The sequence below is a fragment of the Coenobita brevimanus genome, chromosome 80 (assembly GCF_032717465.1).
Source record: "Coenobita brevimanus isolate Jiangsu-jjx chromosome 80, ASM3271746v2, whole genome shotgun sequence".
Lineage (NCBI taxonomy): Eukaryota > Metazoa > Arthropoda > Malacostraca > Decapoda > Coenobitidae > Coenobita > Coenobita brevimanus.
Window position 1 is genome coordinate 1,821,962 of NC_137033.1, and position 18,964 is coordinate 1,840,925.

The following is an 18,964-nucleotide window of genomic DNA, read 5'->3' on the forward strand; positions in this document are numbered from 1 at the left end:
GAAGTGAGGCAGAAGAGAAAGATTGAAATGGAGGAGGAGAAACATGACTGGGCGAAGTGGCGAGGGTGGAGGTGGAGGGATTAGGTGTAGTCGGCCTGGTGGTGGCGGCGGTGGCGGCCGGGGGTCATGACCTGAGTAAAAAAAGAAAAAAAAAAAAAAAAAAAAATACTGGGATTGATTTTGCATTTGGCTTTGTTGAAACTCAGTGACTCTTAGCAAAGAGGGAGAGTGAGGTTGAGTGTGATAGAGTGAATGTAAGGGGAAAGTGAAGGTAAGAATGGGAGTCGCAGTGTGGGTTAGGTTACGGTGAGAAGTGGGGATGAGTTCGAGGACATGAGTGTGGTAGAGATGATGATGTGAAATGGTGGGTGTAAAGGATGAAGGCGAATCTTGTGGAGGAGAGAGAGAGAGAGAGAGAGAGAGAGAGAGAGAGAGAGAGAGAGAGAGAGAGAGAGAGAGAGAACTGAGGATGGAAGACAATGTGGGAGGCGAGGGTGAGAGGCGAAGTTGAAAAGTAAGGGCGAGAGGTGAGACAGCTGCATATACGGCCAAGAGTATGTATCTAATAATTATTTATATTGAATAAAGTTAGTAAGTTCAGAAACACACATAAAATACAAGCCTTTTAACAGGATGTGATAAATATGTTATTCTTTATAGCGTAGTACTCAACCACTTTAACTCAGTCATAACAGTCCCTTCACACACAAGTACTGTATACACGTTTTAATTAAACAAGACAAAAGACACCTTTGATAGCCACACCCACCCCTGCAATGTTTTAACATGAAAAAATTTATTATTCACGGATGAATGGTGACCCCCGGGGGTCGCACCTTGGGTAACCTCTAATCCGGGTGACTTACCACCTGTGTGGAAAATTTCGTATCTCGTACTGGGTAAAAAACCTGGGCGTTGTCCCTCACGGGGAGCCGCCACCTTTCGTGGGGGAGGGAGTTCCGGGGTCTTATCCTGCCTGAGATCTAATGCGGCTGAAGGCCTACCATTATGCGAAATATCGTTTTCATATCCTCCTCCATAAGACCTGGACCCCATTCTTCAAAACGGTACAGTAATTGAATGTGTGAGTCGCAGTTAGGGAGAAACATTATATTTGACCGCCCCTGTGGATGTGGCAAAAAAAAAAAGAAACATCACAGAATGACAAATAGAAAAAGACGTGAATATATTACAAAACAAAACTTTGAAGTAAATTCCTGCAGAGGACACTGACACACGCTTTTATGTTTTCTTTCCCTAATCAGCCACAGTGCATACAAGCAGACGACCAATAAGGAGCCAACGCTAGTTATTGCCACGACTCCACTTTCTGAGAGAGAGAGAGAGAGAGAGAGAGAGAGAGAGAGAGAGAGAGAGAGAGAGAGAGAGAGAGAGAGAGAGAGAGAGAATTGTTGCAGGTCGATTAATTCCCACAACCATTTCCCGTTTACTTTAATCAGAATCTCACTGTGACCAAGTATAATGAAATGAAGTTATGCTTTCATTTGCAGAAGAAAAAATACAAACAAAGGACACTTCAGATAACCTAACCCCTGCAGGTTAATCTCTCAAATGACACCCGTCTGGTCCCCGGTCTGTCTTAGCACAGCTAACTGCCTATACTGTGCCCCGCCACTCATTACAATGGATACAGCTCTTCTGGCACGACGCAGGTACTCGGTCGTATAAATGCACACACGCCTGTCAGGCTTTACCGAGGCACACCCCAGACACACAGCACCTAGACTCCCCCACCCCTCAACACCCACCATGAGGACTGAATCTCATCCTCAGTGAAGGTACTGGGACTCTGTGAGTTAGTGAGTGAGTGTCACAGTTAGCGATACACACTTGATTTGGTCGCCCATGTCGATGCAGCTGTAAATTTTAATTGTCGTTCTTGAAGGGAAAATAGCATATTTGTGGAGTATAGTTCGATGTCAAGGAATTCAATGCATTCCCAAGTTTTATTTATATATATATATAAAGCGTGAGAGATAAAAACAGAAACTCGAACTATGGAGAGAAACATGAGGATAGTAATGAATGGTGAAGGGTGGAAATCTCAAATTAGATTCGCATCTCTTCAGTTGAATGGTAAAGGGTGCAAATCTTAAATTAGATTCGCATCTGTTCAATTGCAGACTTTCTTCAGAACTTCATTTATCTGATCTGTGATATTACTCTAGGAACCTTTTGCTCACCCTGGTATCATCTGCAACACGCCTTACAATGTGTTCTTTCATGTCGCCGTCGATATCAGAGATCATTATCACAACTTACACGGACGCAGGCATAGCTCCTTGTGGGATTCCTGATACGCCTTCACGTGACTTGCCTTCATTAGCCATTACTTTTTTTTATTTTTTCTGATCCAGTAACCTGCATTTTCCTTGATATAAATATTTCTCGTCTTTATTTTGTATCTAAGGTTTAAGTGCCAGTTTCACACTTGGCATGAAGTTTATGAATATTCAAGTGGGTAGAAAAAGAGGACCGCCAGAAGATCAAAAGGAGGATGAATGGCCTCACTTGATCACCCTGATTCATGGTGGCCACTTAATCAAGGCGTCAGGGTGGGGTTGATGGCCATTTGTGAAATACCAGAGCTGACATAAATTTCCTTTGACTTCTCGTGGCAGTATGGACGACTTGCATTAATCACTAAGAGGGAAATATAAAGAGGTGAGGGTTAACTAATGTCCAGGTTAGACTAGGGTGACAGATGATCACAGGAATGGAGGTGGGGAGAAATGAGTGGAGGTGAGCACTCAAATGATGTAAGAGTATTACCGCATGCTATTATACCACACCACACCGCTACACACCACTTTACATCCGACCACCATCATCATGCATTCCACACCGGAGTGCCATTTAACCTCAGGAACAGTGTCAGTAAATTAGACAGGGAGTGGGATTGCAAGATAAACAAAGAATATTGTACTTCATGGGTACACTTTCCCCGCCATACCCCAGAACCAACCACCACTCCATAGTGCCACCCAGTCAGGAAACATCTTAATTGCCACATCTCAAAAGCCACAGTGTCAGTTAGACCAATTTGGGGACACGTTTTAATATGCATGACTTGGAGAGATATGTATTGACATGAATATATCAGAAATTTCAGATGGACTTTGAGCTCCATATGAGGATTGCTAGGGTAGGAGGAAGTGGATGATATAAGTAACCAAAAACAGACGAAGAGGTAAAATAGATACAAATATAGAGACAGGCGGATGGATAGATTGATAGAATACATGGTAAGGAGGAAATAGAGATGGAAGCAGTAGTATAGTAAACGTAATGAATATAAGAACGACAATAGGATGATTGAGGACAGTATATGTTTTGTGTGTGTGGACAAGAAAATGAATATATACTGAGAGAGAGAGAGAGAGAGAGAGAGAGAGAGAGAGAGAGAGAGAGAGAGAGAGAGAGAGAGAGAGAGAGAGAGAGAGAGAGAGAGTATGCCTAGAATAATACTAAAGTAACGAAAACACTTTTACTAGAGATACGGAGGGGAGGGGGAGATAAATTGACAAATAAGAATAGAAGGGCATAGGAAGAGACAAGACAAAACATTGGTGCTCTAGGCGAGATTTCCTGGAAAAAAAAAAAAAAAAAAAAAAAAAAAAGACGTAAGAGGATGAATATGCAGCCATACAACACCGACAAGCTGGATCTTCTGTATTTGGTGCACGTTACCCCATGTTTTTGTATTTTCGTCACTAATACAGTTTTTAAAGCTGTTTCCAAATTTGAATGTATTTTTGGGGAGATTGTTTTGTAAAAAGGTTTGGTTAGGTTAGTTAATAATAATCAATAGGTTTGTTAATAATAATAACAAATAATATTTAAGTATAACATTCATTTCATAGTAACAAAATTTCAATATTTGTTTGTTTGACGCTTAAACTTCAAACAAATGATCCGTGAATTCGTATGGCGTAGAAGATACGAAACTACGGATCAGTCCATGAAAATCTTGCGATGCATTTCTGAGTTCTAGCGTTAAACAAACATTGATTTTTTTTTTTTATTGTGAAATGTTATGCTTTAAAATTACTTATTATTTTTATTAACTATCATAATTATTATCAAAAACTTAACCCAGCATAACCAAACCAAACTTTAAAAATACAGGCCTATTCTCTCAAAAACTAAATAAATAAATAAATAAATAAACTGAAGTTTGGAATCAGCTTGAAACCGTCTATTACAGTAGTGACGTGCACCAAACACGAAAGATCTGACAAGCTTACACAGATGAAAATAGACGGATATAAATCTCGCACTCCACATTCCTCCTCTTCCACTACCTCTCCTCTTCTCTACTTCCGTTTCCTCTCTCTCTCTCTCTCTCTCTCTCTCTCTGTCTGTCACACACACACACACACACACACACACACACACACACACACACACACACACACACACACACACACACACACACACACACACACACACACACACACACACACACACACACACACACACAATACCAAAATCCAGCCACTGCCTATGTTTTCCAACTTTTCCAAACAAAGCTTTATTTCGTCACCCTCATAACACGTTCAAGGTAAAGTCACTTCGGCAGTTATCTGATAGCCGTTCAGCAATAGGCAGAACATCTAAGGGAACAGAATCCTCGGTCTCTTAATACTCCTCCTCCGGCGTCGTGAAGTTTCGTAGCTGAATGTGCTGAACTAATTAGTTTCATAAAACCATTTCTGAATCGTAAGAGTTTCACAGCTTATTGTGCTTTCGGTGTGGTCTTTACTTGCTCCAATTATTAGGGCTGACTCAACCCTAGCTCCTCATTTGGTAACAACTCTATAGGATTTTATACCACAGCTTTTGTTTCCGTAATTAATACACAACAATGGGTTGGGGGCCAGATAAGGGAGTAATTTTCCATTTTCATACTATTGCAAGGGCAGCAAAATGATCCAGTTAGAACGTTCTTGTTATAGGGCAGGGAAACACAGAGAAGGACCATATTATGTCACTTGCCAGGTTTATTCCATTGGAATACTTATTACAAAGGCTGTGACACAGTCTAGTTGAACCGTCCATGTTAATATATTGGGGAACACGGAGAGGAACTGGATTATATTATTTCCTGAGTTTTTTCCAAGTTCTTGATTTTGATTGCAAATTATTTTGAGCACTGAGTAGGGCTGGAGTATATTTCCCGCGTTTATTGCGGGGTGCATGATAATGGTGGCTTCTTACGGATTTGGAGCATAGAGTAACGCTGGATAATATTGCTTGCCCGAGTTTATTCCAGGTGCTTGATATTGGTGGCAAGATACTGGCAAACACTTTAATGGCCTCTTTGGTGGATAGTAAATTATTTTCTGTGGCCTGATACAAATAATCTCGTGGTATAACTGGCTAAACTTCCGTCTCCCCCGCCCCCCACTCCATTATAAGTTTTGCGCTTGTAATCATGGACCTGGACCTGTTGTGACTATAAGGGTGAATTTATTACCATTATCAAAACACTAAACATATACACTGTCCCTAGAAGTCTCATTCCCCGCTGTCTTGTATCATTAAATTATAAACTCATTCATGCTGCTTCCCCCCTCATATTGTTTACCTTTATCCGTCCTTGTTAGGACTGTGGCATCTTTGATAAACATTGACAAAACATTGCCCAAATTGTAGAGGGTTTTCACTGTCTAGATATGAGTACTGATATTTTGGAGCCTACCTGTATTGAGGGAGGCAGTCAAAGTCATGTTATTATCAGAGAGGCAGATACCTAGTGAGAAAATATGAGAAGAAGGACAGTAAGAGAGATGCAGGAAAACTGATGCATTAGACGTGCTGTAAAGTTAAGAAAAGCACTCACTTGTTCTTTCAAACTACCATTAAAAATTAAAGAAGAGGTTCGATTGTTAATTACCGAGAGGAAGAAACATTGGTACACAGGCATAGAAAAGAGGAACAGAAAATAATTCTTATGAAAAACTAGTAATCGAAAAAAAAAAAAAAAAAAAGACGTTCTCGGAGTATTACCGTACCAATAAGAGAGAGAGAGAGAGAGAGAGAGAGAGGGGAGGGGTGGTGGTGGATGGTACAATAAACCCAGCGGCACCACCTGTACCTCTATAACTATCACGTTCTTATTATCATGTCTTTCTATATTTGCCCAGAGGTAAGACGAATGTAACTTCTTTTATTCTTCGGGGATAATTTTCTTGATCTTTTCATTATATTACAGTACCGGTATATTTCCAGAATTAATTTACGAGGTAGATTTGAATGTTGAGCTACAATATATTACATTATGATGCATGTAATTATTGTTGCATAGAATTAAGTAGAAAGTTTGTTACAAATCACTATCAAGGATTATACGATTATTCTGTCGCCAGTTATACTTTCTCTCTCTCTCTCTCTCTCTCTCTCTCTCTCTCTCTCTCTCTCATGTGTGTGTGTGTGAGAGAAAAAGAGAGAGAGAGAGAGAGAGAGAGAGAGAGAGAGAGAGAGAGAGAGAGAGAGAGAGAGAGAGAGAGAGAGAGAGAGAGAGAGAGAAGATGCTTGGAGAGGAAGACACATAAGAATAATTACGTTATATGAAGAGGTTACCGACGAACTTCCTCAGAAGGTCACGGATCCAGTATTTACAAGCCATTTTCTCCAATCCATACACCCAATCACACTTAACCCTTTCAGTACGATGACGTCTTTCTCCACTGTATTTTTTTTATTGTCATACATTATCAGCTTGGGAGAGAGACGAGATGGTGAAGGAATTAATGAAGTCGCATATAACCAGTCCAGTTACGAAAATAGTCTTACCTCCTAATCTAGGTAAACTCGCCTGCAGACATTCTTTCTGTAATTTATTCTTGTTACTGCCAGACCTATAGGACGCACTTTGGGATAGTGTTCAAGTAGTGGAGGGATTAATTACATTTACACCGACCCTCTCTAGTTACAGATTACTCATGTCTTGTACATTGAGTAAAGTGGCATTGAGATAGCAAGAACATCAGATAGGTAAACGGACTGAAGGAGTTAAGGATATATTCTTGTGAACTTGAGGCTTCCGAACACCTTCTCCCTGCCAATTTATTTCTGCACAGGATTCGTTAATAGTCTTTTGTAGTTGTGTAGGATGCTTATGCTTATTTAACTACTGCCGATGTTAATTAGTTATCCATCCTTAGTCATCGGGAAGCCATTCATGGGCATAATAATGATGTCTGGCGGGGGCAAAAATCGATTAATAGTGTTCTCGTGGTCCTCGTGGAGTTAATGGAGACTTTTATGTGAAGACTTTTTAACAGTTACAAAACACGGTAACACAAATAAAATAATGATTACAGTAAGTTGTGAGTAAATAAGTCATAGTAGATTATTATGGCGGAACAAAGACTATGAATAATTAAGATGTTAGAAAGTCTTCCATACCCATGACAATAAGACTAAGCTGCAAATATTTCTGCTACATCAAGATTCCCGCCTTCACCACCATTACCCTTACCAACACTGCCATTAGCCCAGCTAATCACAGGGTTCGAATTTTTGCGTGTACCTTTATCGATGAATGATTTTTCCTGTTTCCAAATGGACAAAAACTTCATCACTTGTAATTGCAGATCCTGCGAATGGTTCTTTGTTTTTGTTAATCAGCCTAACTGACATTCCATAAATGAGAAGTCTTTCACTATTAAATTGGCTCTTGCGAAAAAGTGTACACTGTGATGACTTTAGCCGAAATGCAGTGTTACGCGTTTCCCAAGTGATGGTGCAAACTTAAGCCGAAACCTCAAAAGATTTTACACCTGAGAACGTCAGTAAAACAAAATTATAACAACTCTCTTCCCCACGATTATTGACGATTCTGTTCCCTATATCTGATCCATAACTTTGCTTTTCACGGGATTGTCTTCTGCTCTGTTTAGCGGGAAAGTCGTCTGAGATTTTTATCCCACCCTAAACAAGGTAAAATTTGTGATGTCGATCAGAAAAGGCAGAGGTGATTTTGACAGAATGACATACGATTATTTAAGTATTGAAACTAAGTTCTGTAGAAACAGCGCGAGACATGAGATGACGTCTACACTCTCCCTTCATGTGTAAGGAAATCTTGGCTACATCGAGGAAATGAACGTAAGGTTGTTTGAACCACCGTCCAATCACTCACGCTCTGTGTGGTTCACCCAAAACTAACATTTTTGCTCCTACCATCAGATGAGTTTGTTAAGATGCCGGGGAAAATCATACCAGTCAGGGAACATAAACAGATGATTAGTTCTTTCACTGGATATTTTACATGGAAACATCAGGCGACTCTGTTAAGCTGCTGAGAGAGAGTAAAAAAGAAAAATTAAGCAAGAAGCGATACCGCCTCCTGAACGGGGCATCGGTGGTATTTACATTGGTCTCTTGGCAGTTAAACAAATTAATCTCTCTCTCTCTCTCTCAAATGTCTAGCTAAGTTAATTGTAACTGATGTGATAATATAATTTGTTTTCACGATGTGTGAAGTAATTTTTATGCGCTCTTAGTTTCACTGACGAAGATATTTGGCGCGTACACACACACACACACACACACACACACACACACACACACACACACACACACACACACACACACACACACACACACACACACACACACACACACACACACACACACACACACACACACACACACACACACACACACACACACACACACACACACACACACACACACACACACACACACACACACACACACACACACACACACACACACACACACACACACACACACACACACACACACACACACACACACACACACACACACACACACACACACACACACACACACACACACACACACACACACACACACACACACACACACACACACACACACACACACACACACACACACACACACACACACACACACACACACACACACACACACACACACACACACACACACACACACACACACACACACACACACACACACACACACACACACACACACACACACACACACACACACACACACACACACACACACACACACACACACACACACACACACACACACACACACACACACACACACACACACACACACACACACACACACACACACACACACACACACACACACACACACACACACACACACACACACACACACACACACACACACACACACACACACACACACACACACACACACACACACACACACACACACACACACACACACACACACACACACACACACACACACACACACACACACACACACACACACACACACACACACACACACACACCGTTTCTTCAGCAATTAATCCAGTTGGTCTCCCAGTTTCGCCACTGGAGGGTTACGCAGTTCCTTCTCTTTGGTAACTGTAATGGGTAAACAACAGTGAGAGGGGTAACACCAAGTTCTGTATTAACTCTCATGAGGCGTAGGGACCCGAGGCTAGGCTGGTGTGGTGGTGAATGTTGACAGGTTGGTGGCCAGCCTGCACTGATCATGAAGCGTCCATAGACCTCGTAGAGATTTGTCCATTGCATACAGCACCAGTCCTTTACCCAGACAGCCTCCGTAGACCTCAGGATTACCCACTAGTCTGGTCATATACATATCTACTGTAAGTATTGGGTGACACATGCAGAGTTGTCTTGGGAGCAATGTGTGAACAAGGATACGTGTATATGGGTGTTAGTGTGACAGGGTGTTGTGACTAGGTGTACAGTATATCTACGTATATCTTAACACTTACAGAGTTCTCACTGCAGCACCGTATGACCAAGGAAGTATGGATGTTGTGTGTGGCGAAGTGTTGTATGTGTGTGTGTGTGTGTGTGTGTGTGTGTTGCGTTGTTTCTGTGTGTGTTGCGTTGTTTCTGTGTGTGTTGCATTGTTTCTGTGTGTGTGCATTGTGTCGTGTTGTTGTTGTTTTTTTTGTGTTGTGTGTTGCGATGTATTGTGTGTGACGAGGTATGTATCTATGTATAGGATGTCACACAGTTCTCCTGGCAGCACCGTGTGACCAAGGATATGAAAGGTTTTGTCTCGACCCCCAAACACTGAGATAAGTAACTAAGAGCTTCCGCCACGTCCTCATCAAATAATATACATCACGCCGCGAGTATTAAGCATTTGTATTCATCTCCTTCTGTTAGAGGATTTCTTTTATATGTACCTGCATCTTACTGCTATTAAATGGTTAGATGGTTATATTCAGCGTTGGTAAATAATACGTTCTGGAGGGGTTAGATAATAATCTTCCTAAGGCATTTTGGGAAAGCTAAGAAATGGGTACTCAGTATCAACGGAATTACTTAACCCACGAAGTACGTAATTACCCACCCAAGTAGCCTCACTAGTGTGTCGTTTTGATGTGGTTCATATGATCCTCTCCCTGTAAACACAGCTGGATTTGTGGCTCACACTGCACGGGTTAAGTAAATGAAAAATATTATCGTTCAGTTTGTTTAAAAAAGAAACATTCTGTATACTTTAGTGATAGTATTTCAGTCATACTCTCTAAAGTCCTATTATGTGAGCTTTTTTACAGAGTTTCTCTTGGGAATCCAGATGGCGTTAGTCGCTGCAGGCATTGTGTTTTATCGTTAAGTAATAAACTAGACCAGATAGTGATCCAGCCTCTGTTCTTACTCCTCTATCGTTATCGGAAATCATCCCATCATCATCATTATCACATTATTTGTGATGATAAGATACATTATCGTTTGGTTTGGTTTCGAAGGATTTTTCATAAGGGAGAAATATGCACTTATCAGCATTTCACATCACCGTACAAGACCTTATCTGGCACTTGTCTTCATGCCTACAAGACCTAGTTTTTGTGAGGTCGGCTGGTGCTCTGATGGTTTTTTCCAGTTACCTGTCAACTGTTGGACGCTTTTATCACAGTTGTCTTGCTTGGTGGCGGCAAGGCAGAAGATTGCCCAGAAAGTTTACATATGATCTTCAGCACCAGTTAAAGTTTAGAGGACAAGGGACCACTCCTGAGCCAGAAGAAAATAGTTATCTCCGTTGTTACACAAGGGCTGGTGGAAGCTGTTGGTATGTATTATATGATAAAAGAGGTCATTCCTTTGGGGCAGCACAGGGTGCTTGTTTCAGTGTGTGTAATGGAGCAAAGATCTTTCCTCTTCCTGCGTGTCCCTTGTGGCTCACGGCATTAAACCTTTAGGTCCGTTTTAAGGTAAATGTATAATTGATTTTGATATGTCGAATGGGGTATAAGCAACTAATAATTGTATGAATAGTAGTCTATTATGATGAAAAGAAAAAAAGCAAAGAGTGTTTCTGTTGTTCGTTATATTGTAGAAGATTTCCTTTCCGTGTCGATAGGATTTGTAATTTTGATCCATTAATTAATATTCCATCATCTGCTCTCTTGGCACTGGTTACAGCTCAGTAACCACTGGTGGCCAAACTCATTATAGCCAAACCTGTTCCGTCTTTCGTTTGGAATACCTGAGAATTTCGTTTTGTATTACCATAATCGAAAGGGTGATCTCTCCAAGTTCTTATATTGGATATTCATAAACAGGAATATAAGTAGAGGGGCACTCAGTGGAGCACATATCTCCGACAAGGGCAACGTAGTTTCCAAACCATTCTTCATAATGGGTTAGGTTTTCTCATCACTGATTAGGGTTTCACAAAAAGTGTTTTTCGGATCCAGATTCTGCAATACGATCCGGGTCAGTCCCAAAAGTTAATCAATTGTTCCCTGGGACATGGGGTATCTACCCACTAAATATGGTCCAAATCTCCCTTTTAGCTTAGTAATCCTGCTAAAAACAAACAAAAAGGGGCGGAAACATACTCTCCTTGTCGGAGAGAATAATACTCTTGAGCAAAAGACAAGCAGTGCTATTAATAGGAGAAAAACACTGAACAATATAACGTGGTGCATTCAGAGGTTTAGAAGCAGTGTCATTAATAGGAGAAAAACACTGAACAGTGTAACGTCGTGCATTCAGAGGTTTAGAAGCAGTGCAATTAAGAGGAGAAAAACACTCAACAGTATAACGTGATGCATTCAGAAGTTTAGAAGCAGTGCCATTAAGAGGAGAAAACCACTGAACAGTGTAACGTCGTGCATTCAGAGGTTTAGTAGCAGTGCCGTAAATAGGAGAAAAACACTGAACAGTGTAACGTCGTGCATTCAGAGGTTTAGAAGCAGTGCCGTAAATAGAAAAACACTGAACAGTATAAAGTCGTGCATTCAGAGGTTTAGGAGCAGAGTCATTAAGAGGAGAAAAACATTGAACAGCGGAAACAATGATATTAAGAGAAAAAAACCTGCATGAATGAGGTTAGACCAAGTAGGATTTAATAGTCCTAAAAAGTGACAAAAAATAGTCACCTAGCATCCAGCCCCACCTCACTTCATGCAGTTTACAGGCTTAGAAACAGAATTATAAATCTGAGAAAAGAAACACAAGCTAGGGCCACTTACACAAGTCAGAACAAAATATACCGAAATCAGGACTTAAACAGCCCACGCATTGTCCACCAGCTACTCTTGTCGTTTAGGTCGCTGCATTAGACAGTAAAGTAAATGATGATGAGAAGCATAAGTTACGACATAGTAAACGAAGCAGGACTGATAGTGCCACGTAACACTCAATTCCTTCTGTCATCATGGGCTCTTTTCTGTTTCTGTTGTTTCAGATAAAATAAAATTAAGAGAATTGCAGCAATAACGAGAAAAGCGGGGCGCACGATATACAAACTCCAGACATGCGCTATGGCCGCCCTCCTCTGCTCCTCGTCTTGGACATATTCCATGGCACATGCGCCGTACATGTTGTGACGGTAAAGTGAATACAGGGGAATGGTGTCGTGGACGGGGGGCAGCTCGCCACAGACCTCTTCAACGGTCCTGAATGGGTCGGGAAGCAGAACACGAAGAACAGGCACCCGTCGGCCCCAGATATCCAGGGTCCAGGCCGAGGGTGCACTGTAGCTAGTTTTTATTTGGGATATCATGACCTTCGTGTGCTACGCCACCCTCATTTCCCACATGCCTATGCCCACTCCCATCAGACCCCCCACGACCACAATGAGTAGACACTGAATTACTTCCGCCACAAGTGCCTGCATTTTTAGTCCTGTTTTATACAGTTATCCGTACAGAAAAATAAAGAACTCTATGTCAGGCGTAGATGACAAAAGCAAAGTATTAGTCGGCCGAACTACTGAGAGCAAAATATTCAGCTTAAATCAGCAAATACCAAGATAATACACTAATACACGGTAAGCAGAGTCCTCATAGATAGCCAAACTTTTCTTTCGCTTTTTTATGATAAATTTCTTATAGTTATCATGGAACTATATTAACTTCCTTATAGTTATCATGGAACTCAGTTATCTTCAGGTCCAAGTAACTTTACATCATCATGATGATTATCATCATCATCATCAATGGTAGGGAAAGAATGTGGATAGCTGAGACTGGAATGGGGAGGGTCTGCATGACTTGGAGTGAACGGGGATGAGCGCAGGTGAATGGAGGGAGATTGAGGTGTGTGTGTGTGGATGACGAAAATGGAAAGCAGAAGAATTTTGGTGCATGGGGTGGGAGAGGTAGAAGCTGAGTGACACCAGAGGAAGATACAAGGTGTGATACGGGGGGGAGGGGTAGAGGGAGGAGGGGAATGGTGTGATTAACTGGGAGTAGAGGGCGTGAGTGTAGCCTATACACTGTATATACACTATATATGGCTAGTGAGGGAGTGATCGCCTTCTACCTACACAGATCAAAAGCCCTCGGGAGCAGGGGGGTGGTTGCTTTCTCAGGCAGAGGAACTCCTTAAGAGTGAAATGGCTGGGAAGCATGCCGGCACGTGACTGGCTACAGCATAGCTGGGTCTTTCGGGTGTGGGCAATCAGGCAAGTTAGCTGCCTACTGCGACTGCAACACAATGGCGAGGTGTTCAGGAAGTTAGCCAAAGAAACCTTGATGGACTCTGAAAGAACAATAATGGCCCCCAGTCCCGTGCAGCCCTTAAATGGGCAGGGGGTGCTAAGAATCTCACGGTTGCCTCAATTACAATCTATTTCCTTTGTCAATGCAAAAAATACAATTAAAATTGGTAACTGGAATGTGAGAACGCTAAATCATGACGGTAAAATCGATGAGTTAGTGAAGGTTTTTCAAAATTACGGACTTGATATTTGTGCTCTGACAGAAACTAGATTAACTGGAGTCGATTAGTTGGATTTGGAGGATGGTATACGTTTATTGATATCTGGCCGACAGGACGGAATGCATTATCAGGGAGTAGGATTGTTGCTGGGTTGTAAGGCAAATAAGGCTTTATGTGAGTGGGATCCTATAGATGAGCGATTGTTATACGCACGGTTTAAATCAAATCATGGCAACATCAGTCTGTTTGTGTGTTATGCACCTACTAATGATGCACTCGATGAAAGGAAAGACACATTTTATGAAAAGTTGCAAGAAGGAGTAGGAAGGGTACCTAGACATGATGTTTTGATCTGCGTTGGAGACTTTAATGCAGTAATGGGCTGTTCAAATGAGGGATTTGAGGCATGTATGGGTAAGATGGGAGTTGGTAGTAGGATGAGTGAAAACGGAGTGAGGTTTGGAAGCTTCTGTCTAGCAAATGACTTAGTCATCGGGGGCACACTCTTTCAGCATTGCAATATACACAAGACAACTTGGGTGTCGCCGTGTGGAAAATATAAAAATCAGATTGATCACATCGCTATCAGTAGGAGGCATAGAAGTTCTCTGCTAGATGTTCATGTTAAACGGGGAGCGGATATTGGTAGTGACCATCAACTCAGCATTGCAAAAATAAGGTTTAAACTTAAAAATCAGAAGAAGGAAAAATCTGGTGTTGGTAGATACGATATTGTTAAGCTTAGAAGGGAAGGAGAAGAAAAGGAGGAATTCAGATTAGAATGCAGAAATAGGTTTTTGGTGTTGGAAACGTTGGAAGAGGGGGAGAGAAGTGTAGATGAGATGTGGGAGGATGTGAACAAAGTTTTGCATGAGACTGCTGAATGTACGATTGGAAGGAGACAGATTCAGGAGAAAGAAATGGATATCAGAGGAAACGTGGGATATGATAAAAATGAGAGGTGAGGCTAAATTGAGGAGTGAGATGCAATGCGTTGATGAACGAGAGATTGAATTAGCAAGAGCTGCGTACTGGAGTTTGAATTCAGAAGTAAGAAGGTTAGCTAGGAGAGATAAAAGAAGATGTGTGGATGAAAAGGTTGCAGAGACTGAAATCTTAATAAACAAAAATGATGGACAGAGTCAAAGAATAGCATATGAATCGATTAGAGAACTGAGTGGTAATGCAGGTAAACGCAAGGAAATACCAGTTAGAGACAGGGAAGGAAATTTATTGACCAAAGATGGAGATATTAAAAACAGATGGAAAGAGCATTTTGAGACAGTTCTTAATAGACCAATACCACCAGAAGAGGATATACCGTCTGCTCAGGAAGATTTAAATATAGAAACAGGAGAGTTGAGGCTTGCAGAAGTGGAGAAAGCAGTAAAACAGTTAAAGAATAATAAGGCACCAGGGGAGGATGGTTTATTTCCGGAAATGTTTAAAGTGGAGGGGGATAGATTAATAATGATCTTGACCAAGCTATTCAATAAGATATGGGTGACGGGGTTACTACCATCAGTTTGGAAGAATGGTGTAATTGTTAAAGTTCCGAAGAAGGGAGACCTGAGTGAATGTGGTAATTGGAGGGGAATCTCTTTGTCACCGATAGCTTTGAAAGTTTTCAGTAGAGTGTTGTTAAATAGGTTGGAGCCGGTAGTTGAGGGTATTCTGAGGGATGAACAGGCTGGTTTTAGAAAGAGACGTGGTTGCAATGATCAGATCTTTATAGTTAGGCATTTGATGCAGCAAGTTAATGAAATGAGAGTACCGTTAAGTCTTTGTTTTGTTGATTTTGAAAAGGCTTTTGATAGTGTTTCGAGAGAGACTATGGGGAAGATCATGAGACATTATGGAATACCAGAGGAGTTTGTGAGGGTCATTATGAACATGCATGAGGACACATTTTGTAAAGTGATGGTTGATGGTTGTCTGAGTGATTCGTTTGAAGTCAAGTCCGGAGTAATTCAAGGTGGTGTTCTATCGCCTTTACTATTTATATTGGTCATTGATTACATTATGAAACGCATTGGAACAGAAACCGGTGCAGGTATACTTTGGGGAGAGAACAGGAAACTTTTGGATTTAGATTATGCAGATGATATTGTTTTGATTTGTGATGGGCCAGAAGAGATGCAGAGAGTGTTGGACTGTTTGGTGAGTGAAGGTCGCAAGGTGGGTTTGGTTATTAATTGTGGAAAAACTGAAATAATCAATATGAATATGGAAAATGCGCAGGAATGTGTAATTGGAGGTATGGTTGTAAAGCAAGTTGATAGGTTTAAATATTTAGGTACTTATTTAGCCAAGGATGGTTCTTTGAACTTTGAATTCGAGGAAAGGTTAAAGAAGGCTAATCAGGCAATGGGAATGCTTAAAAATATTTGGAATAATAACAATTTCTCTGTGCATACAAAAATCAAACTTTATAAGGTAATGGTTAGGAGTATCTTAATTTATGGACACGAGTCTTGGTACAGCACAGTGACTATGGAAAATAAATTCTTGGTGTTTGAAAATAAAGCACTTAGAAGAATATTAGGAGTTAAGTGGTGGGAAAGGATACCAAATAGTAGAATTAGAGAAATAACGGGAGTGCAGCCGGTCGATGAATATGTTAGGTTCTCACGATGGAAGTGGCTAGGACATGTGTATAGGAGACAGGGAATAGTACGAGGTACACCAGGGTGGGTGGCACTTGGTAGGAGAGGTAGGGGAAGGCCAAAAGAGACGTGGGTGAGGACAATGAGACGGGAAGCTGGAGATGAGTGTTGGGGAGATCTTGAGGAGTTAGCACAAGATAGGATGTGGTGGTGTGAGTTCATCGAGGCCCTATGCATCCCCGAGGGTGCCACAGGAAATGATTGATTGATTGATTGAGAGGGGAAAGGGTGTGGTGAGTCAGTGGTGGTTAAGAGAGGAGAGTGTGAGTGAGTGGAAGGGCTCAAGGGGAAGAGTATGGGTGGGTGTAGTGAACGTGAAGGCTGTAGATGTGTGGGAAGGGTAGCGTAGCGTGTGGGTGGACACCAGCGGGTATGGGCGGGTGAAGTGGACTTGAAAAAGAGAGAGAGAGAGAGAGAGAGAGAGAGAGAGAGAGAGAGAGAGAGAGAGAGTGAGTGAATGTGTGTGTATACAGTACAAGGAAGGGTGATGGTGACTATATGGGGACAGGGGAGGGTGTGGGTGAATGTTGTGGACGGGAAAGGATGTAGATGTGTAGGGAGGGTAGGGAAAGATGTGAGTGAGTGTGGTGGGGCAGCGGAAAGAATGTGGATGAGTGGTGTGAGACAGGAGGAAGGACCTGAGTGAGTGAAGGGGCAAACTGGGAAGGGTGTGGATGAGTTAAGGTTTGACAGAAAAAAACATGTAATTATAAAGATCCTGGGCTGAATGAAATCGTCTGACAAGCAAGATTGTAATAGTAAAGGTCCTGGGCTGCGTAAAATCGTCTGACACAAGCAAGAGTGTAATAGAAAAGATCGTGTGGCGAATAAAACTGTCTGATAAGCAAGAGTGTAATAGTAATGATCCTGTGTTGAATGAATTCGTCCGATAGAAGCAAGGGTATAATAGTAAAGATCCTGTGCTGAATATAATCGTCTGACAGAAGGATGATTGTAATAGTAAAGATCCTGGGCAAATAAAATCATCTGACAGAAGCAAGAGTGTAATAGTAAAGATCGTAGGATGAATAAAATCGTCTGACAAGCAAGAATGTAATAGTAAAGATCCTGTGCTGAGTAAAATCGTCTGACAAACGAGTGTAATAGAAAAGGCCCTGGGTGAATAAAATCGTCTGGCAGAAGCAAGAATGTAATAGTAAAGATCCTGTGCTGAGTATAATCGTCTGACAGAAACGAGTGTGGTAGTAAAGATCCTGGGCTGAGTAAAGTCGTCTGAAAGAAACAAGAGTGTAATAGTAAAGGTCTTGTGCTGAGTAAAGGGGTAGAGAAAATCGTGTCGCGGTAGTAAGAAGAAAATAGTAAAGATTTCTCACAACAAACAGAATATTTTTGAGTTGAAATGATGGGGTGGAGAGATAAAGGCGAGAGAAGGGTGTGAGTTGGAGGAAGGGCAGCCTAATGGCAAAGGACAGTATCTTACATAACAGACAGAATGTTTAAGAGTTGGAGGGATGGGGAGGAGAAATATAGGAGAGAGAGAGGGGGGGTGACCTGGAATTAGGGCATCCTATAATAGTGGCAGAGGACAGGGGGACATGTAGGCGATTTGTTTGTCACCCCTTATGGGGTTAAGGCATCTGGCTATAGATAGACAGGCAGATAGGTAGGTAGAGAGATAGACAGTTTGAACCCGACAGAGCCGGAAAGCTCTCCTAGACCGAATCAAATCATCAGATGGTGGCAAAAATAAAAAAGTTAAGATCTCCGACATGATACAGAAAGAATATAATTTCTGACATCGTGCAGAACCATTTAAGACTAGTTGGGATAGCCGGCCTTACCCGGATAGAACATTACCATAGCTGTGCATACCGGCGTAGTCCCAGAACCCCTTAGAGTGGCCGAACTGCTGGGGTCACAGCCTGTCTAATATCTGACCCCGGTTGAGGTCTACCTTTGTATTAAATTTCCTTTAATCATCATCATCATCATCCACTCTTATTTCCCATTATGGGGTGGCAAGATCCAGAAACAGGAACAAGAAAACATAAATACATGAATAATTATCAGCAGCTCTGAAGTGGGCCATACATTCATGCACTCATCATTCAGGCTGTTCATTCATTCTCTCTCTCTCTCTCTCTCTCTCTC